Raw genomic sequence first — 22,600 nt, forward strand, 5'->3', positions numbered from 1 at the left:
AGAAAATAGGAAGATAGCTAGGATTGCTTTGAGACACCTACTTTATTATCCCAGACACTGGCTGATTCATTTGTAACATTTGGTTACTTGTCAAAGGTTTAAACTTTGCAAGAACCTTTAGCTTCTCTAATTGCATTTCATCAACCCTTATGATGTAATTGATTATGAAATGCACTTTTATTTTATGTGCAACCAAGAGAGAAAAAGCCACTGCCAATTATAGTTGTAAGAAGCTATTGATTGCAAGATATCTGACTACTTGACAGAAATTAATTAGGGGAAAATGTGCATTTTAGAATCAGTGAAATAGTAGAGGTTTTTATGCAGTGCGTTGTCGGTTTATTGGGAAATTTTTAGTTTGTGTGGATTAGCATGACTTTTAAATTAAAGCATTTTATAGCTCTGTAAAAATGTTAGTCATTGTTCCACAAATACTCACTCGGGAGGTCAAAATTAAACACATAATTTACAGAGAAAATAAAATATGAGGTAACATATTCATCGCTGTAATTTGGACACTTTAAATTCACACATTGAAGTGACCCACACTGTTTTTTTTACTTACTTAGTAATAATTACCATCAAGTTACAACTAAATTTTGGTAACCTAGTGTTTTATTACTACACAGTCACAACATAAATTGTGAAATATTTTATAAGAGCCTAAAGTCTTGTCCATTACTTTTATCTCTGAACAGCTAGTACACGGTAGGCTCTCAAATATTTCTTGAATGAGTTAATAAAAAGTTTCTGAATAATCACATTTAGCTTTGTATTTGTCTTCTGAAAGCAACCAGAGATTTTTAATTCTTCAAGGTCAATACTCTTTTCCCCTTAAACCTAAATTTTCCACATTGAAAACTAATGCGAAGATTAAGATCTGTTCCTGCATCTGAGCTAGTATTCCAGATACTTAATGCAAGATATAAGGCAGGATGTCCTTTTTCGTCTTAGAAAAATCCAAATGTGCGTAAGAAGTAGGTGATTAATGCTTGAGAGCTAGTACTAACGTAGAAGCTATGCTAAGTTCCCCGTAATAAAGGCAGTTCTACTGATCATTGTTTTTGATTTCAGGGATAGTCTTATAAACCAGGATATTTGCTAAAGCACATTGTCTCTGTCTTCTCTTTTATTTCCTTTTTACTTTTATATTAATATGTAATGGGATTAATGGAATATATAGCTTTTGAATGTGGGGGCCTGAATTTTTTTTTTTTTAAGCCTGTCTCATTTACCTGACAAAGGAATCATAGCAATGTTTAGTGAGAAATGCATGGACTAAATTGTAAATGGGAAACAGTAGGGGTATATAGAAGTATAGTTTTTTTGTTTGTTTGTTTTAAAATACCTTTTCAATTGAATGAGAGCTTAGCAGTATATTTAAAAATAAAGGGAAAGAGCCAGTAGAGATGATGAGAGGAAATGATTACATGTTCAGTTCAATAGGGCAAATAAGGGACTTGCCTCTCCCCATGTACTATTCCACTCCTGTCTATTTCTAAAGTTACTGAAAGCCACATTATGTTATGGATTTTATTGCTCATTTATGTGAAAAATGATTTATCTAAATAGCCTTTAGAGGTCATAATATAATGCCCTATTTTGAATACCGTGATAAATTAGAGTTTAATAAATAGCTCACACCATTTTTATATTTGATCAGAAAGTATCTCAAATTCTTGGGACTGCTGATGATATTCCAAGGAAATGTGCGAAACTAAATCACCTACTGGCAGCTACTTTTTCATCTCCCTTTCTTCATAGCTGCTGGTTCTTAGTAATGCTATCCTGGCCTCGTATGAGATGCAAACTTGTTTTGATGAGAAAGTTGGCCAGACATTCAGGGGTGCTGTCCCCGAAAACTTTTCACTCTCATGGGCTGCTGGACCTCAGGTTGGCCACTGGAGAGCAAAGAAGAGAACTGTATTTCATTGGCAGCAGACGAGGAGCGTCATCAGGAACCAGCAACAGTGGAGACAGGAGCCCAAGGCCATAGAATAAGTTCACTGTGAGCCATAGGACCCAACAGGGTAGTTTGCTGCCTGTGTGACTTTTCTGGTCTTAATAATGTGGGCATGATGCTTTCTTATGGGTTGTTCTTTTATGGGTAAATTTTAGAGAACTGATGATTTTATTCACTGTTTATCAGTACGAGGATGTCGTCCAGGAAAGATTGTACAGACGACTGAAGCGGAAGTTCGGGGCTTATGTATCAAGTCTCGGGAGGTCTTTCTCAGCCAGCCTGTTCTTTTGGAATCGGAAGCACCAGCGATAATCTGTGGTACGTAAATGGATAAAGCTGGAAACAACTCTCTGAATCATGTTTTCCCTTCCATATTTACCTTGAGGATAATTTAGGTAAAATGTTTTGAAATTTTTTATTTTAAAGAGACGATTGCTAGGTTTCATTAAATAAAATATAAAAATGTACACTGTCATAAAAAAAGACAAAATATTTGGTCCTTATACAACAGATAAAAAGATTGCTATTCTTTATATATAATAAGTTCTTGTAATAAATGAAAAAGATAATATAATAGAAAAATAACAAAAAATAGGGACAGGCAAATCTTAGAAGAAATTCAGATGACCGGTATTCATAAGGTCCGCAGACTCACTAGTAATCAGTGAAATGCTATTTAAAACAAGTCCCCAGCTCTAGTCAGAGTACAAAAACGTCAAAGTTTCATATTTAGTGTTGTCAAGGATGTGGAGAAATGGGAATTCCAGTACACTGGTTGGAAAAAAAAGGTGTAGAATTTTAGGAGTCAATATGGCGATATCTGTGGTCTTCTTACTTTGTTATGATCATTTAAACTAATTTTGAAGACACATTACTTTGCAATTTGTATTGGTTCTTTTAAGTCTTCCAGTGGCTTTCAGCTAAAAGCAAAAACTTATGACCTTAACTTGAGTGATCTCATTTTTGTAACTAGAAATATTGCTGCTTAGAAAGTCACATTTTTTTCTCTAATTCACATAACATTAGGAAATGATATAAATAATGTATCTGGCTTTTGGTTTGATAATGCAGGTATTCTTTGTAGTAGTTACTAGTGTGTATGACATAGCTTTTGTGGACTTACTGTCAGCTTTTGCAAGAACAAGGATAGTTTGCTGCATGCAAAAATTTTCTTTCTCCTGCATATTTCTTAGCGATCCACATTCACACCATGTAAACTGCACGTGCTTAGTGTGCTGTTTAAATACTTTCTGATCTCTTTCTAAATGTTGTTTATTAAATCATGTGCTTGGTGCTTCTTTGTACAGTGCCCAGCAAATAAGCTACTAACTAAATAAATGTTTGTTGAATGGATTAACAGGGAGTAATTGCAAATTTTGTGGAAACAATCAGTCTCTTCTATGAATGTAAATAAAGCAAATATAGTTGCTTATAGGTGATCTTTAAAATGATCTGAAGTGCTCTTTACTGGTACTCTTTAAAAGGTTTTAGTATAGAAATAACTTGAAGGTAATAGAAGTTATGTATACTACATATTTCTAAGTTCTTGCTATTTCTCTTCTTATTTAGTATAACAAAGTGACCTAAATTAAATCACCAGATAAGATAATGTATTCGTTGTCTATTGTTGTATAACAAATTACCCCCAAACTCTATGGCTTACAACCACATTAATTTACCATCTCATAGTATTTCTGGGTCAGGAGTTTTGGCACAGCCTTGCTGGGTCCTTTGGTTCTGGGTCTCTCACAAGGCTCCAGTCAAGTTGTAATCTGGAACAGCAGTCATCTGAAGTCTAATTCAGTTGCTTGTGGGCTGATGGACTGAGGGCCTCAGTTTCAAATGAGAGGTTGGCTGGAGGCCTCCCTCAGTTCTTTGCTACATGGGCTTCTCCATAAGACAGCTGGCTTCATCAGTGAGCATGGAAGAAGGTAAGAGTGCAAGCAAGGTGGAAGTCACATTCTTTTGTTACCTAATCTTGGAAGTGACAGCCCATCTCATTCTTGCTGTAGCCTATTTGTTAGAAGCAAGTTGCTAGGTATAGCCTGCACGCAAGGGGAAAAGATTATACAAGGGTATGAACATTGGGGACCATTTCATAGAAGACGGTAACAACAGTTAACCAATTTTTCTAAAACTAACTTTTTTTCTGTTTTTAGGAGATATTCATGGACAATGTACAGATTTACTGAGTTTATTTGAGTATGGAGGTTTCCCACCAGAAGCCAACTATCTTTTCTTAGGAGATTATGTGGACAGAGGAAAGCAGTCACTGGAAACCATTTGTTTGCTATTGGCTTATTAAACCAAATATCCCGAAAACTTTTCTCTTGAGAGGAAACCATGAGTGTGTTAGCATCAATCGCATTTATGGATTCTCTGATGAATGTAAGTGAAAATGAAAACTTAGAAAGTGATTAATGGAAACATTTCCTAATAATTTTCTGGTTTAAACGAGTTCTTCCAATTCAGAGTATTTTGAAAATATGATCTACCAGGCATAGGCCCAGGAAGAAGACCTGAAACTGGGATACATGTCACTAATTAAGTTGGTTCCTTGGGATTTCCTTGGTCATGGTGTTTCAGATTGATGGCAGTTTATGTGCCTAAAGACACCCTTTTTTAATTAGTTTACCTGGGGAAAAAAAATATCCAGCTGACAATGGAGGTCATTATAGACAGTGGCTACTTTTTTGTGTGTGTCCATTAAGTTTTAACTGTCACCATTCTTGTGATATGACAGAAGCTCTTTATTAGCCCTGTTACAAGAACTATTGAGAATTTCTGTGAAACTTTTTAAAAGTTTATTATTAAAATTTTAGTTTATGCCTACAAATCTAGAGAGGAAAGAGTGTTGAATACTCTGGAATATCCTTATTTTATTGTATTTTTATTCATCAGTATGAATCACTGATTTCCTGCTGTGTAGTAGTGTTTCCAAGTGCAATAACTAAATAATCTTACTACATTTGATATTTTGGTTTTGTTTTCTAAGTATGGTAATGATTATTTGTTTAGTTAATTATAATTTGGAGTCACAATTATTTTCAAAGTGAATTCATTTTTTACTGCTGAATTCCTCATTAAAGTCTACTTTTGCTTATTTCCATCCTACCATATGGTAGAGTCCTATTTGAACCCATATCTCCCTGATTCATATAATAATTTGACAAATGTCCTCCACATTTTATATATGCCTGCCACTATTCTAAGTGCTGGGAATACAGCAATACATGAGACAGATGACTTCTATTCTCATGTAGCTTTTGTTCAAATGAGAGTGATTCTATATTTGATTTTATATTGCATTTTTATTTCTGAGATGTAGTGTGTGGTTGGAATTGTTTAAATCGGACCAGTAGAGAGGAAGTTTGGTTGGAGTACATCAAACTAAAACCTACTTCTTTCTAAAGCTACATCAGAAACAGAGGTGTATTCTTAAAGGATAAAATACGGTCATGAGTACCCTTGTGGAAAGAAATGACATCAAATGAAATAATGTATGGGAGAGCAGCTCATAAACAGTGCTTTGAGTTATACATACTCAATAAGAGATGGGCTATAGCATAAAAGCATAGGAAAATTAGTACTTGTGTCTTTCATCCTTTCCCCTGCATAGAAGTTGCAACTTTTTGCAAATTCAGGACAATCAAGTAACTCCAAAAAGATATTAAAATTTAAGGATGTCTTTCTTTTAGCTATTTATGCTAAGCTATAGGAAAATTATAGCCTTTGTGTCTCTATTTATATTTGTTATAGCACCAAGTTGTAATTCACTCACAAGGGAATACCAGTTAAGCTCTTGGAAATTCTCTTTTCTTAGCAGTAAGTTTATAGACTGTGTTACTCAGTGCATTAGAGTTACAATGGATAGTCTCCCGAGGCACCATTTCCACTTCTGTCTACTTAATTGGCATGTATTTAACTGGTGCACATGCTGAAGGGAAAAAATGAGCTAGTAGCCTGTTCAATTGTTTCAAATTTTCCATATTATAGTGATCGTAAAAAACAAAATTGCTTGATATATTTGTTTTATAACACATCTAGCACAATCTTTGAAGTCTTTGTAACTTTATTAAAAGTTTATTTTATTGTTATTCTTATTTATTTTATTTATTACCTTTTTTAAAGGATACAAATTACAATTATTCATTATGGAAAAAGTGCTACATAAGTATAAAGAAGAAAATTGAAATCAATCATAAGATGGAGAACTAATTAGAACAATTTTGGGGTTTTTATTTATTCTATTCTGCTTGTTCTTTTTCTAGGCAAACGAAGGTTTAATATTAAATTGTGGAAGACCTTCACTGATTGTTTTAACTGTCTGCCTATAGCTGCCATTGTGGATGAGAAGATCTTCTCTCCATGGAGGTAGGCTAGTAAATTTGCCTTATGGATTTTTCTTATTGTTCTTTTATTATTCAGAAAAGACCTAGGAAGGGGCTGGCCAGTTGGCTCAGTTGGTTGGATAGCAGTGTCATAATACCAAAGTCAAAGCTTTGGATCCTCGCACTGGCCAGCCACCAAAAATAAATAAATAATAATAAAAAGGAAACCAGAAAAGACCTATGACAATGTGATAATTCATATGCTATGGAGAAACAAAGCAGTACTTGTATGAGAACTCAAGTGATTAAAACTGTTTTAAACATGGCTAAAATCTCTTTTCATACTTAGAAATTTATGATTATTTATAAATAATGAACATTTAATATTTATCTTTAGAGAGTTTCACAAATAAAGAGTGTAAGTAGAGTTTTGTTTGGAAAAGATGTCTTCGCCTTTGCTTCACGTTTTGAAAGAAAGATACCCCTGTTCTCAGTAAAAATGAGAGGATCATTATCTTTCTGCCTATATTGAATACTTTTCATCAGAATCCAAATATAATTGAGTTTGAGGCTTCATGCAATATGTCTGCTTTGGTCCTAAAATTTTTTGGTAGGATGGTAAGTTATTTTATATGATTTGTGAAATTAGCATGAATATATAAAAGTTCACTTGAAAAAATTAACATATGTGTCTAGCGCTTGGCTAGATGCCATGGAAACATATGGATAATGTGTTAGTCCATTTCTGTTGCTTATAACATAAATGCCTGAAATGGGGTGATTTGTAAAGTAAATGAAATTTATTGCTTACAGTTTCAGAGTTTGGGAAGTCAAGAGTCCAGGGAACACATCTGGTGAGGGTGTTCTTTGGTTGTAGCACAGGGGTCTCACGTGGCATAAAATAGCAGAGCAGAGAGACTCTCACATGCTCTCCTTTTAAAGCCCTCAGAACCATCCCATGACCACCATTATTAATCCATTCAGTAGACATGGTCCTTAGGATCAAATCGTCTCTTCAAGACGGGCCCACATTTCAATTACCATAGTAGGATTTCTCACCCTCAACAGGTTTAATGGGGATTAAGCTTCAGTGATTTAAAACTTGGGGGACACAGTTCAATCTGTATCAGATAGTGTATGATCTGGTTGTGTTGAAGAATTAAAAAACCCATTGATAAAACGTATTTATGAAACAGATAATTGAGTAATAAAAGGGATATAATTATGAGTACTTCTGGAGACCATAATTATTATCAGAAGTCAGGAAAAGGAGATAATTGTTGGTCAAATGTTTATGGAGGCATGGATTTTACAGGATAAATAGACTTTGGAGATGTGAATCGGACTTGACAGTCTATGTATGTTGTCTAGTTTAGGGAATGTGCAAGGACAGGCCCAACTAGAATGTCGAGTACATGCTGGGGAATGACAAGATCAGATTATAGAGATTTAAATACTGAGCAAAGGAGTTTGTTGAATAGTTTAATTGCTATATTGGGTTTTTTGTACTGGGAAGTAATTGAATGGAAACAGTGTAAGAAAATTAGTTTTTTGTCAATACATGCGGAGAATTAAAGTGGCAAAACACTGAAAAGATAGATGTACTGTCCTCTGACAGAACATAATTTGCTCTATTAATTGGAACATGTTTTCCAATATTAAACATTTAAGGAATGTTAGTTCTTGTCCATTAGTATAGCTAAGAATAGAAATGTGGTAGTATGGAATATGAATGATTAGCTTTCATTCCCTCAGATGAAACTTGGGTTGCCTACAAGAGAAAAACAATAGCATATATTTATGTACCACTTTACAGATTGCAAAGAATTTTTTATGTGTTTCTTCTTGTGTATCCTTCTGACCAATAGTTTATGCGTTCCTGAAGATAATGAGCATGTTGGAGTGGGATGTAAGAAAGTCTTAGGGGACCAAGTGAGGCATTTTAAGGTGGAAGTTAAAGTGTTTAAGATTAGATGGGAAGAAGTAGCAAGAGTGGTAGGAAGGGTTGCAATTGAGTATGTTCCTGTGAAGGACAGGGAATGCTTGGAAAGATAGAATGGTGGGCCTCTTTCCATGGGAAATCTTTTGAAATATAAGGGAATTTCATTTCTCTGGTAGGTAAAAATGGAGAAGATGACGTAGTCATTAATTCCCTATCATATCAAAGTGAGATTCATAGTAACTCAAAATGTTGACCTTTAAGATAACATTAAAAGGAACTCTTTTTTCTTTTTTTTTTTTTTTAATTTTATTTTGTCGATATACATTGTGGCTGATTATTGTTGCCCATCACCAAAACCTCCCTCCCTCCTCCCTCCCCCCTCCCCGCCACCAATGTCCCCTCTGTTTGCTTGTCGTATCAACTTCAAGTAATTGTGGTTGTTATATCTTCTTCCCCCACCCCCCGGATTTTCTTTTTTGTGTGTGTGTGTGTGTGTGTGTGTGTGTGTGTGTGTGTGTGTGTGTGAATTATATATTAATTTTTAGCTCCCACCAATAATTGAGAACATGTGGTATTTCTCTTTCTGTGCCTGACTTGTTTCACTTAATATAATTCTCTCAAGTCCATCCATGTTGTTGCAAATGGCAGTATTTCATTCGTTTTTATAGCTGAGTAGTATTCCATTGTGTAGATGTACCACATTTTCCAAAGGAACTCTTGAAGTAACCATTTTCACATAGTGAATCTACTTATGATTAAATGCTTTTTGAGTGACTTAAAATTGTTTAGCTGTCAAGCCTGCATCTCATTTTTTCCTTTATAGGACTGTCACCAGATCTTCAATCTATGGAACAGATTCAGAGAATTATAAGACCCACGGATGTCCCTGATACAGGTAAGTACATAATAATTTCATTAATTAATTTGTGTAAAGTGTTGGCATATTTGAACCTAATTATACTTAGTGAAAGTAGGAACGGTTTATGTATTTAAAAGAGCTCTTTTTTATAGTTAATAAGTTAACTACTTTATTTTATTTTGTAATAATCATTCCACAAAATACAGAACTTTAAAATTTTTATATAATTTGATTCTGTCACACTTATTTTATCACTGAAAAGACTTGCTCTTTATTCCTTGTACCTTCCTATCTTTCTAGATTCCCTCATTCATATTGGCATTGGTAACGTCCTTTAAAAACTTAAGTTAGTCAATAGGATTTTTTTTAATTAAAATAGTCTTTTTTTCTTAGTCAAGGATACAGTGACCTTCTTTTAAATTATCTAGTAGTTTTCTGTTATTTTCTGCATCATCTGTATTTCACGTTTTCAGAACTCTAAAGGCTCTAGAAATGTGTGGTCAATTTTAGGAAAATTGTGAAAAATGTATGGGAAAACTTGAGAAAAAATTATGAAAATTGACTATTTAGACGTAAAGAACGTTGAGTTGTTAAGCAAGTCAAAGCAAAAGTAAATTTCAGTTGTGCGTAAAATGCTTTGTTGATTAACAAATGAGCCTAATATAACTTTATAAATAAGTTTTAGTCACATTTGCTGCTTACCCTAACTTTATGAAGACCTGTTGAATTGAATGAAGTTAAGTTGCTTTGCTTCCTCAGTTTAGCTTTTGCTTAAAACATCAATACTTCTCTATGTGGAGTTTTCTGACACCAAATGTGTGCGTTTTTATCACATACCCAATTTTTGACACCACCTGGGTGTTCAATTTAGTTCTGACCTTATCTCCCAGAATTAGCACAGACTCCACAGTTTAAGGGCTCCATTCTACAAGACTGCCACAAGACTCCCACTTCAGGTGCTAGCCACAAATGGGGTCCCAAGTTGACCCACATTTCTGTCTGGCTGACTGAAGATTCAGAGGTTCCCACAAACCCCTCCTTTGGTGCTTTAATTAAATTTCCTGGATTATTATAAAGGATACAACTCAGAGATAGCCAAGCGAAAGAGATACATAGGGAAAGGTACTAGGGGTAGAGGAGGGATAGCCCAGATCTTCCCTGTGCTCTCTGGGCATGCTACCTTCCCAGCATACCAATGTGTTCACCAACCTGGAAGCTCCCTAAATCTTATTGTTTATGAGGGTTTATTTTTACAGAGCCCACTTTAGCAATATACTATATATGAAAAAAAGAATGGCCCTTTAGCTTACTGATAAGAGGATTATTTATTGGTAATTTTGTAAAGGGGAATTGATTATTCCTCAAGTAAGTATTGTGCTGGGTGTTCACTAGGTTCATTTCCCACTCTTAAGATTGAAAGATTCTTAGATAAGCACTGAAAAATATTCATGGACCAGTGTCTGAGAAAAACATGACTAAACCCCTAAATTGGGCTGTTAAAAACATGCATTTTATCACTTATTTTCAAGTGTCATTGGATTGTTTTGCTCATTGTACTGAAAGCCTGATAATATCACTCTAAGTGCTACTCATGATTGCACATCAAATAGTGTAGTCATGAGTATGAGTACACTATTATAAATAGTGTGTGTATGTGTTTTTTATAGATTCCTCTTCAACCAGAGAGGACTTATGAGTTGAGACTCACTGTCCCAGGGGATTTTTGTGCTGTTGGATTTCTTTAAACATCATAGTGGGAGCTTAGGAAATATCAATGAGAGAAATTAAGAGTACATTGCCACTAATTCTTCAAAGGGTTTTTCGAAGGTCTTCAAAGGATAATTTTATTGAGACAAGCTGTACTATGACTGAAAATGAGATCTCCTTTCCTGCTAATCTGTATTATCAACTATTTGGATTCTTGAAAAAGAAAATTCTTAAAACGGACTGATTCTATTAAAAAAAAAAAAAAAGTCTTCCCTCAGCCACCATGGTTCTTAGAAAACTACTTCATATCTCAACATCCACCCTGCTCTTAATCTCACTGCAATTAGACTTTGAGTCTCTTCCCAAGATTTCCACTGAAGATACCCAGGTAGATATTTTTAGTCCTGACCTCTTTTTCTAGACCCAAAACATTACTAAAGTCAGGGATCTATCTGATTTGTTTCTCCATATTACCAGGCCTCAGTGGAAATGTTTTTTTCTCCAAATTGATCTATAGATCAAATTCTAATGAAATCACAATTGAAGGTTTTATGGAATTAAATTCCATATCAATTAATTCAGGCTGATTCTGAAGTTTATGTGGAAGAACAAATGATCAAAATAACAAGACAATCCTGAAGAAAATAATTAAGCAGGATTCTAGCCCAATTAAATATAAAGACATTAAAAAGCTCTAGTGTGTTATTGGCTCAGGGATAAGTAGAATAGACTAATGGAATAGACTATGGTGCTTAGAATCAGACTCTGTCACTCTGTAAGGAAAGGATGAAATATTCAGGAAATGCTGCTGGTTCAATTGTTTCTTCAGGTAGAGAAACTATACACAAAAGATTAACAGCCTTTTTCATTTATTGTTGTGTTCAGAGTGTGCTGTACACTTATTTCATATATTTGGAAATTACTCCCTTAAGAGAGTACTAGCAAAATCTGTATGGTTGCTTTAACAAAGAGTGTGTAAGTTAGATAAATTGGGATACCTTGGGGGCAAGGGGTTGTTTAGTAAAGGGTAAGAGGGCAGGAGAAGAATTGAAACGTGAAAAAAGTATGCTTTATTATATAAATTTTGGTTTTTTTCCTTGTTGTATTGCTGTTCTTTAAAGTTTTGCTCTGGGATTTGCTGTGGTCTGACCCAGATAAAGATGTGCAAGGCTGAGGAGAAAATGATCATGGTGTATCCTTCACTTTTGGAGGTGATGTAGTCAGTAAATTTCTGAATTGTCATGATTTAGACTTGATTTGTCAAACTCATCAGGTATGAAATATATGACTCTTGCATATTTTAACAACAGTTGTTAACTTCCCACAAGCCCTCCTCTTTTTATTTTTGGGGGAACTGAGGTCCAAGAAAGCTAAATGACATGTAACAAGAAAAGCAGTAGGATAGGCAAAGCCAATATCTATGTCTCCCAGTTAACAACCTAATGAATGGTTTGTTAACCTTTTCTCACCCTATAAGAGGAAATGTTTCAAAAGAACACATTTTTAGTACAATGAAACCCTAACAATTTTCAGTGCTTTTCCAAGCTTTGTAGACATAGTCTAGATTTTTATATGGTTCTTATATATTATGGATAACAACCAAATGAATTGTGTGGGTCTTGTTTGGACTTTGATAAGAAAAAAACACACTGTAAAAACGTTTTTGAAACAGTTGGGGAATGTGATTATAAACTAGGTAGTAGACATACGAGTGTCCTTGTTAATTATTTTAGCTGTGATAAAAATCATTATTATTATGTAAAAAGAATGTCCATGTTTTTCTAGAAATGGATAAATGAAACAAATGTAGCCTAATCCTGATAATTATTGAATCAGGATGAGTGTTGAGTTAAAGGAGTTTATCGAAGTCTTTATCTACTTTTGCCTATATTTGCAATTTTTCATTATAAAAGCAGATCTACAATTTAGAGTTTTGAGGATTTTTTCACATGTAGATTGTACACTCTTTAAGGAGGGGACTATGGCTTTTTTATTTTTGAATCTCTGTTGCCTTGTACAGTTACTAGCAATTGTAGCATGCACTTTGTTTGTGTTGAAGAAATGAATTAATAAGCAATAACCTATTTTAATACTTCTTTAACATGTCAAGTGCTTGTACTCTAAAACATAATATATTGATTGAAAGGCATTTTTTTAAAAATTTTATTTTGTCGATATACATTGTGGCTGATTATTGCTCCCCATCACCAAAACCTCCCTCCCTTCTCCCTCCCCCCCTCCCCCCCAACAATGTCCTTTCTGTTTCCTTGTCCTATCAACTTCGAGTCATTGTGGCTGTTATATCTTCTTCCCCCCCTCGTTTTTTTTTTTTTTTTTTTTTTGTGTGTGTGTGTGTGTGTGAATTTATATATTAATTTTTAGCTCCCACCAATAAGTGAGAACATGTGGTATTTCTCTTTCTGTGCCTGACTTGTTTCACTTAATATAATTCTCTCAAGGTCCATCCATGTTGTTGCAAATGGCAGGATTTCATTCGTTTTTATAGCTGAGTAGTATTCCATTGTGTAGATGTACCACATTTTCCGTATCCACTCATCTGATGATGGGCATTTGGGCTGGTTCCAACTCTTGGCTATTGTAAAGTGTGCTGCGATGAACATTGGGGAACAGGTATACCTTCGACTTGATGATTTCCATTCCTCTGGGTATATTCCCAACAGTGGGATATCTGGGTCGTATGGTAGATCTATCTGCAATTGTTTGAGGAACCTCCATACCATTTTCCATAGAGGCTGCACCATTTTGCAGTCCCACCAACAATGTATGAGAGTTCCTTTTCCTCCGCAACCTCGCCAGCATTTATCGTTCAGAGTCTTTTGGATTTTAGCCATCCTAACTGGGGTTAGATGGTATCTCTGATGTTTGACAAAGGCACCAAGACTATTCTCTGGGGAAGGGACTGCCTCTTCAGCAAATGGTGCTGGGATAACTGGATATCCATATGCAGGAGAATGAAACTAGATCCATACCTCTAACCGTACACTAAAATCAACTCAAAATGGATTAAGGATTTAAATATACACCCTGAAACAATAAAACTTCTTAAAGAAAACATAGGAGAAACACTTCAGGAAATAGTACTGGGCACAGACTTCATGAATACGACCCCAAAAGCACGGGCAACCAAAGGAAAAATAAACAAATGGGATTGAAAGGCATTTAAAAATATCTTAGGCTACCTTTGAGGCTACTAAAAGTATTTGATTTTTTAAAAATGTATTTAAGATTCCATGTTACTTTGTTAAAGCCAAATTTATTAAACTAAGTACACGCTGTTCCACAGTACTTTTTCTCTGGGTCTTATTCCTCATGTCACTTGGCTAGTTTTACTTCTTTTTGTGACCTTAAGTGAAAAACAAAAATGGCTGGCTTCTCATTCTCTGTATTTTTATATCACATACCTATTTTCTAGCAGAATTTTCTGGTTGTTCAATTGAAACAGTCATATTCCCGAATCCTTTGCATTTGGCAAAGTCGTCTTTTTATCAGCAAACATTGTGTTTATGGTTTTGGAAATTAAGCCTTCTATTAGATAACAGGGCAGAGCTGCTAAGTTTCCTAACTATGAAATACCCACTCATAGTCGTTTTTTTTCAGCCATAGATCTCCATTCACTGTTTTTTTTGTTTGTTTGTTTTGTTTTTTCCCCCCCAAAAAGATGATAATTTAAGTCAGGTTATTGAACTACTTTAGTTTGCCTGGTCTTTTCTTTTCCAGAAATCTTCAAAATCCTATACTGCTTATTTTCAAGAATGTTATCTCTAAAATTAAGAGACCTCCAATAGGAAATAACACAAACTAAAAGTATTTCCTTTAAAAAATGTGTGAAAGGATGAACAAATCATCCAAGATCTAAGAAACATGTACTGAGTGGCAAGCACTATGCTGAACTGGGGATAGATAAGGTGGCCTCAGTCTTAACAGAAGATGTTAATATCTAAATTGTACTATGAAGTAATTTCAACAGAATGTGTTCTCAGTATGGAGGTAGGAGTTATTTTTAAAAGCAAGTGATTTTAGAGGTGCTTTCCTGTATTAGCAAGTATTGTAGGATAATTTTGCTTATTAAAGGATACCTAAAAGAGGCTTCAGAATGTAATGTTGCCTAAGTAAATAAATATGAAATGTTTACATGTTATTGCCTCCCTCTAAAATTTGTGGAGCCAAGAGAAACATTAATTGTCTAAGTCACTCAGGAATTGACAACAGAGTCTAGAAATCATGTTAAATCATTAAAGAAAATGATAACACATATAAAAGTTAATCTATTGGCAAGTAATTTAAGGAGCATAATCTGTGTGAATTAAATTCAACCTAGTAATGTTTTCAATATGTAGCTATAATACTAATAGAATATTTAAAAGCAAAGCAAGAATAGTTGGATTATACTGTCATCACCAGAGAAGTACTTGGGGGTCCCAGCTGTTGATTAAAATGATCAGAGACGTGAAGGAAGGCACAGCAGACGAGATGCAGGTGAAGAGCGGGGGGGGGGGGGGGGGGGGGGCACTGGTGTCTCAGGGGAGTAGCCCCGACCCAGCCGCTGTTACAGCATTTATTACATTTAGCAAGCTTGTGAATGCGAGATAAGCATTAATGCACAAACTCTGTTATACTTTTCTCAAGAGCAGAAGGCAGTTACCTCCCTTCTCAAGCACTTGGTTATCTATAATGCGCCTCCTGGCAACATCCCAAGAAAGTTTTCTCACAACTTCAAACGTTCTCAAGGATTGTTTGCAGTACTTGACATTTCTTGGTTGTTAACTCGTTTGCTAGTTCACCAAGTGAACATGTCCTTGGGTGCTAACCACAGAAGTCCATTAACCATTTCCTTCACTCAGCTCCCTGCAGTCGCTATACCTATTAGCATATTTTGTTTTTGTCTCGTGGGGACCCTTAGAGATGGTATGATTTTTAAGCCTTTTGGTAATAATGTATGATTCCATTTAAGATAAATGCCTGCCATTATAGGAAAGGCACACCAATTTTAATGCTCTAGGCAGTTTAAGAATAAAAACCACAACTTCCAAAACAAAACCGGGTTTTTAAAATGTCTTTGCCAGATTAATCTCAATTAGTATAGATGTTTGAGAATTGCCTATTAATAAATGTTTTCTCTTTTGACATTTCCTTTGACAGGTGGTGGAAGATGGATATGAATTTTTTGCTAAAAGACAATTGGTAACCCTATTTTCAGCCCCAACTTACTGTGGGGAGTTTGATAATGCTGGTGGAATGATGAGCATAGATGAAACTTTGATGTGATCTTTTCAGGTATGATATGAATATAAATTTATAGCAACTAGAAATGTAATTAAAACTGTTGTCAGAGGGTTTTTCTTGAAGATTTATGATCTTTCCTTGAGCAAATATTGAAATTCAGAATTGATTCCCACTCAGACTCATTGGAGATTTCTATTTTCAGTCACAGAGTTTTCAGCCTTTTTGTTATATAACAAATATGAGGGTTTTAGAGAACTTAAGTATGTCAGTCGTCCTTGATTCAGATGTTTAATTGGTAAATTCCTCTTTTGGATTGTGGCTTACCTATTAGAAGAATGTAAAGGCAATGCATAATTTAACGTTTCGTTTTCTTTTGCAAGGTGAATGAGTGGGACAGATACTGGAGGGAGAGAGAGAATTATAAACTCAGATGAAAATAAAGTAAAATATTTACTTATGAAAAAACTTTGTAAATAATCTTTAAGTACCCATTTATGAACAGAGAAACGTTTACATTTTAGAGAGGCCAGCTCTAGCTTGAGTGTGGTGCTTACGAGTCATTCTTGTTCACTGACTAAAATGACCTTAATACTTTGTGTTTGCAAAGGTTATTTTATGTCCTTGACGTGCACACACTTTATTTTCTCTTTTTAAATGTAGTGGGATGTTCCCATCCCTCTGATTCATTGTTACATTGTACTGTTTTATCAGCTTGTACAATTGGTAAATGACTGACTTCTCATTTATAATTTAGGGATAGTAACCAAGCCTAATTCTTCAACAGTTGTCATTGTGGAGTTGGATTAAAATATTCTTTCACTGAGGCACTGTGATGTTCTGAATAGTTTTAGGAATTACTTCATAAATCTTTTCTACACATTTTTACTGTAAAATCATGACATTTTTCATCTCTCATGTAGGTTAAAGTTCTAGGTACACCCACCAGAATGAGTATAATAAAGAAGTCAGTAACAAGTATTGGCAAGGATATGGAGAAAGCAGAATCTTTGTGCATTGTTTGGTAGGAATATAAAATGGGTAGGTGCTTTGGAAAACAGTCTGGCAGTTTATCGAAAGGTTAAACAGAGAGTTATCATAAGACTCAGCAATTTCACTCCTAGTTATATACCCAAGAGAAATGAAAACAGATGTCCACATAAAAACCTGTACATGAATGTTCATTGCAGCATTATTTGCAATAGAAAAAAAAAGGGAAATAGTTCAAATGTCCATCAGCTAATGATTGGGTAAGTATAATTTGGCATATCCATATAATGGAATATTATTCAGCAATAAAAAGGAATCAAGTACATGTTATAATGTGGGGAATCTATGAAAACATATGTGGAAGAAGCCAGTCACAAAAGACCACATATTATATGATGTCAATAATATGAAATGTCCAGAATAGGCAAATCTATAGAGACAGAAAATAGATTATTGGTTGCTTAGGTTTGGAGGGGTTGTGGGGAGGTGGAGAGCAGGAATGGGGGATGACTACTAATGTGAGCAAGATTTCTTTATAGGGTGACAAAAATGTTCTAAAATTAGATTATGGTAGTGGTTGAACAGCTTTGTAAACTAACTAAAACCCATTGACATACACACTTTAAATGTGTGAACTTTATGGTAGTGAAATATACAAATAAAGCATTTTTTAAAAATAAATCTATACATTAAAAAATAAGGTCTGAAGAGTTTGTGACTTGTTGAAGATTAATTACCCTGCTAAATAAATATGTCAGAATTATGATGAGAACCTAGGTCTTTTCACTATTAAACTGGTGTTCTTTTTCTCACCACAGAGATCACTAATTTGAAAAAAAAAAATTACTTAAATCTAGGGATTGGGTAGTTGATAGGAATAGTGTGCCCAGGCCTTTGTTGCTAAAATATGAGTGGAATGACACATAATAACAGTGTTCAGACATTTGCACACTTTAAATGTGAGAAATGTTTGTGGAATTTGCTGTTTTGTTCTGTATTTTTATTGCACTTTTACAATTTCTGTGAAATGGCAATATTTTACAATATGCCCATTATCGAAAAAAACCCACCATTCTAACAGTTTTCTTGAACTTACTGCACTTGAAAGAATAACATTGTTAATAAATTATTTACTTTCAGATATTGAAACCATGTGAAAAGAAAGCTAAGTACCAGTATGGTGGACTGAATTCTGGACGCCCTGTCACTCCACCTCAACCAGCTAATCCACCGAAGAAAAGGTGAAGAAAGGAATTCTGTAAAGAAACCATCAGATTTGTTAAGGACATACTTCATAGTTAAATCAGATGAAAGCATGATGATCCAACTGTGTAATGTGGTTTTAGTGTTGCTTGGTTGTTTAATTATTTTGGCTTGTTTTGTTTTGTTTGTTTTTTCTAGAATAATGGCAAATATTTTTTTCCCTAAGCATTTTAAAAAGTGAAATATGGGAAGAGCTTAAAAGACATTCACCAACTATTATTTTCCCTTGCTTATGTACTTGTGTGATCTTACTAAGAAAACTTATGCCTTATTACAATAAAAAGGAATTTTAGAGATTGATTGTCTTTAAAAATATGCAAACTGTGCAATGTCATGATTTTAATCAGTTTGCTGGGCAAACGTTACAGCTGGTAGTGAATATTTTGCTTATACAGAAAATACCACTGATTTGGATTTGTGCACACTAACTTTTAACTTGATGCTGTATTCTGCAGTAGCATTTCATTTAACTTTAAGATAAGGCTCATAGTATTACCCAGTATTTGGTAATGTGATTATGTGGTAACTTGGCTTTAGTTTTTAATTCGCACGAAAAACTTTGGCATGCTTAACTTTTTGGTAACACCCTCGCCTGCATTGGTTTTGTTTTTGGGGGGTTTTGTTGTTGTTGTTGTTTTGTTTTTAGATTTACAAACATGAGAATCCTTTTTTGACAAGTCTTGGAAAGCTGACACTATCTTTCTTTCTCTCTATACGAAGGATGTATTTAAATGAATCCTGGTCAGTGGTACATTTTGTCAACTATGGGTGCTTAACTGTCTAATATTGCCATGTGAATATTGTATACAATTGTAAGGCTTATGTCACTCAAGATTTTTATTCTGATTTTTCATAATCAAAGGTCATACGACATTGTATAGACATGATTTGTAGTGAACTACAGTAGCAATAATTTTTGTACCTGATCAAGAATTTATTGCATTTCTTTTCCTGTTCTCTTTTTTTTAAGGGTTAGTTTTAACAAATGGCAAGGAGTAGAAAAGTCAACAAAAAGATTTTAGAAGGAGTACTTACAGGATTACAGGACACAGATTTGTGATTCTTTGGATGTGACACTATTGGATGTGATTCTAAAAGCTTTTTATTGAGCATTGGCAAATTTGGAAGCTTCATAGGGATGGACATCATATTTATAATGCCCTTCTATATGTGCTACCATAGATGTGAAATTCTTGACCTTAATATCGTCTTTGAAAATGTTAAATTGAGAGTTCTGTTAACTTAGATCTTATGAATTGGTGCATAGTATTACTACAAGAGATTTCATTTTCAGCACAGTGCAAAAGTTCTTTAAAATGCATATGTCTTGTTTTCTAATTCCATTATGTTTTAAAGCACATTTTAAACGTAGTTTTCTCATTTAGTATAACTTGTCTAATTGATATGAATCCTGACTGATTATTTTATTCCTTTTTAAATAATTTACAGTGAGACATTTGAACACACATTTCATTCGGGTAGATATTATGTTCTTGATGTATATTGAATGATTTCTGAAAGTGTTCATGAACTGTGTATGATATATTAGGTTAGGTCACATAAGCTTTCATCTAGTGTGATTTAAATAACTTTCTGATTGGAGTGTAAGTTGAGCACTTTCTAATAATAGAATTTTAAATGTAGCCAAGAGTTGGAACCAGCCCAAATGCCCATCATTGGATGAGTGGATACGGAAAATGTGGTACATCTACACAATGGAATACTACTCAGCTATAAAAACGAATGAAATCCTGCCATTTGCAACAACATGGATGGACCTTGAGAGAGTTATATTAAGTGAAACAAGTCAGGCACAGAAAGAGAAATACCACATGTTCTCACTTATTGGTGGGAGCTAAAAATTAATATATAAATTCACACACACACACACACACACACACACACAAACGGGGGGGGGGCGGGAAGAAGATATAACAACCACAATTATTTGAAGTTGATACGACAAGCAAACAGAAAGGACATTGTTGGGGGGAGGGGGGAGGGAGAAGGGAGGGAGGTTTTGGTGATGGGGAGCAATAATCAGCCACAATGTATATCGACAAAACAAAATTAAAAAAAAAAAAAAAAGAAAGAACAGTTCATAGGATAAGCATTTGAACATTAAAAAAAAAAAAATGTACTCTTTTAGTAGTCATATTGAAGCAGGTCTAGAAAATAAGCCTTTGACAGGGAAAGGGCAGTCTATTACTCTGAGTATTAGTTAAACCTTATTAATGTGGATCTTACTGGGTTTTTGTAGAAATTAACCTAGGTCAAGACTACATATAAAAAAATAGTAATTAAGCAAATAATATTTGTCATTAAATTTAAAGGTTAGAAATTTATTATGTTTAAAAATTACTTGAACACTTTAAACCACTATAATAGCTTTTATTCATGTACAAATAAGGTGTTTGCTAAAATATTTGCTCGGCTGCATTGCTACATTAAATAAGTAAAACTTCATTCGTTACGAGAAAAATATCCTGTGATTATACTGCCACTGACTTATATGGTTCTTCCTTCTAATTTTTTTCATTTTAGTGATTTTCTATATACAATTTATTCCACGTGTTGTGACATTCAAAATCATTAAATACACTAGCTGTCTGTTATAATGTGTTGACCACTTGGGAGTTTAAGCAAGGTTATTATATTCAAATTCTTTTAGTTCTTGAATGGAAAGTGTCAACTAGAGTGCATCCTTTGCATTTGAAGCTTTAACATTTATTGTTTTACTTTTGCACAGGGACAAATTTTAATCATCAGTGAGACTGGTTTGTGAAGTGGTGAGTCATCAGGTACTAGAGCCTAGCCAACCACACAGTATCCATGCTGTGATGTCCCTCCATTATAATGAATACCTAGGCATTCCTGACGTTTTGTTTGTTTGTTTGTTTGTTTTTAACTGAAAAGTTATGTCAGGAAGAATTATAAAGATTAAAGTAGGTGGTTAATTTTCCATATGGGTGTTCAGGAGAATCAAGCCTTTCAAGAAAATTTTCATCATGGCAAAGCCTGGAATATCTTGAGATGTCACTTAAGAATATAAAAGTGTATTATATTGAGCCTAGGAACTGAAATATGTCTCAATTTATAAGTTCAGGTATATCCCTTTGTCTTCATGGCAATCAGAACTTTTGAACCAAAAGACTGATTTTTTAAAACATTTTTATGCTAAAAGTATGTTAGGGAAGGAGGGTGGTCAGTCTGAATTCTTATTTCTGCACAACTTCATCCACCTCTTTTCCTAATGAGTCCATGAGTGAATCAAAGCTGCACCTGAGAAGACACTTACTATAAGCCTTAGTTTACTAATGCAGCCACTTAGAAATAGGTTGTCCCCCTTTTTGCTAGTAGCTTTCAAAGGCTTATAATTTCCTAAGACTGAGAAAAAGTGGTTAGAAGAATATTAAAGTAACAGCATACTTTGTAAAATAAACAGTAAGTTAATGGTAACTGGTTCCATATAAGTATACAACTTTACTGGTTCCATATGAGTACGTACCTTCTATCATTTTTATTCTCTTTATAATGTTTTGCCAACAAAAGTGAAACAGATACAGTGTCACAATTTTGATCTTTTAAAATTGGATTTTGCCAGTATGTTTTATTGCCAGAATTTCTAAATAAATCTCCTTGTTAGGAAATTTTAAAAATTAAAGCTTGTTTCCTTCAACCACCACCTTTTGAGTTCCTTAACTTACAATGTAAGCTTCTTTAATTTCTCACTGTAATTTACTTCTTTTCTCATTCAGGTTGCCAGTGTTTTATTAATACCCCTTATCTTTACAAAAAACGGCCATAAATCTTTGCTTCTTTCCTTTTAGGGATCCCGGTGGTTATAAAATCGTACTTGTAATACCACATGGTTTTGGGTATCAATAGGGTGGAAGGTTGCAAGTGTATGAGGGTGGAAGGGGGCTGCATGTGTGTGTGCACGCGCGCGTGTGGAGGGAGAGCGAGAGAACAAAATGACTGCCTGAGGTTATAGGTTCAGTTCAGCATTTCTTTCAGACATTACATGCAAAAAGTTGGAAACCTGGGTAAGATGCGTGTTAATTTTTACAGCTGCTTCATCTGAGTAATTTAATATATGTACAGGCCAAAATTCTTCCCCCAAAAGTCCTGACAGATTATGACACCAATTTATTAAAAGGCACACTAAGTTATGGTTTATCATATATAAACTGATTATTGACAAAGTCTCGAAGACAAAAAAATATAACAGGGAAAATGTCTAGAAGGTGCTCCTTATGTAACAAACTTAATTTGAATTAACTTTGAAGTCTTAAGCCTCCTAG

At 34.4% G+C, this 22,600-nt stretch overlaps 1 pseudogene; it reads left to right on the forward strand.

Annotated features, from left to right (window-relative positions):
* Positions 1 to 18,324, forward strand: part of LOC134368525 (serine/threonine-protein phosphatase PP1-beta catalytic subunit-like) — a 38,794-nt pseudogene extending 20,470 nt beyond the window's left edge.
* Positions 18,325 to 22,600: the final 4,276 nt, after the last annotated feature.

This window comes from Cynocephalus volans, chromosome X (genome assembly GCF_027409185.1).
Source record: "Cynocephalus volans isolate mCynVol1 chromosome X, mCynVol1.pri, whole genome shotgun sequence".
NCBI classification, from domain to species: Eukaryota; Metazoa; Chordata; class Mammalia; order Dermoptera; family Cynocephalidae; genus Cynocephalus; species Cynocephalus volans.